Source organism: Lupinus angustifolius, chromosome LG20 (genome assembly GCF_001865875.1).
Source record: "Lupinus angustifolius cultivar Tanjil chromosome LG20, LupAngTanjil_v1.0, whole genome shotgun sequence".
NCBI lineage: Eukaryota > Viridiplantae > Streptophyta > Magnoliopsida > Fabales > Fabaceae > Lupinus > Lupinus angustifolius.
The window spans coordinates 15,833,715-15,834,194 of NC_032028.1; the positions used below are offsets into that span (position 1 = coordinate 15,833,715).

Genomic DNA, 480 nt, shown 5'->3' on the forward strand with positions numbered 1-480 from the left:
CATGTATGACAAGTGTATGAGTCTATCAATGACATAGAATCAAAATCATTAAGGAAATCACAGATATGTTCATTGGTTAACTCATCAAGTAAATCAATATGAAACACAGAATGGTCCTCAGATGGATGCTTTATAGCATCAAAAATATTAAATCGGACCATAATATCACCAAACTCCATAGATAATATTCCAGCATGGACATCTATCTTGGTTCAAGCTGTTCTAAAAAATGGCATCCCAAAAATGATAGGAACTGTGTTACGGGGGGATCTCTCTTCCATATCGAGAATATAAAAATCAACAAGAAAAATAAGTTCACCAACCCGAACCAAGTCATCATCTATCAAACCAGCAGGGTAAGCAGTACTCCTATTTGCTAATTGAATCACTACCCCAGTGGGTTGCATAGGTCCAAGTGAAAGAGACATTAAAAAAGACATAGGCATAACATTAATCGAATCACCTAGATCTAGCATGGCA

General features: G+C 36.2%; 1 pseudogene; it reads right to left on the reverse strand.

Moving 5' to 3' along the window:
- LOC109335505 overlaps nucleotides 1–480 on the reverse strand; it is an 18,415-nt pseudogene that overhangs the window by 17,788 nt on the left and 147 nt on the right.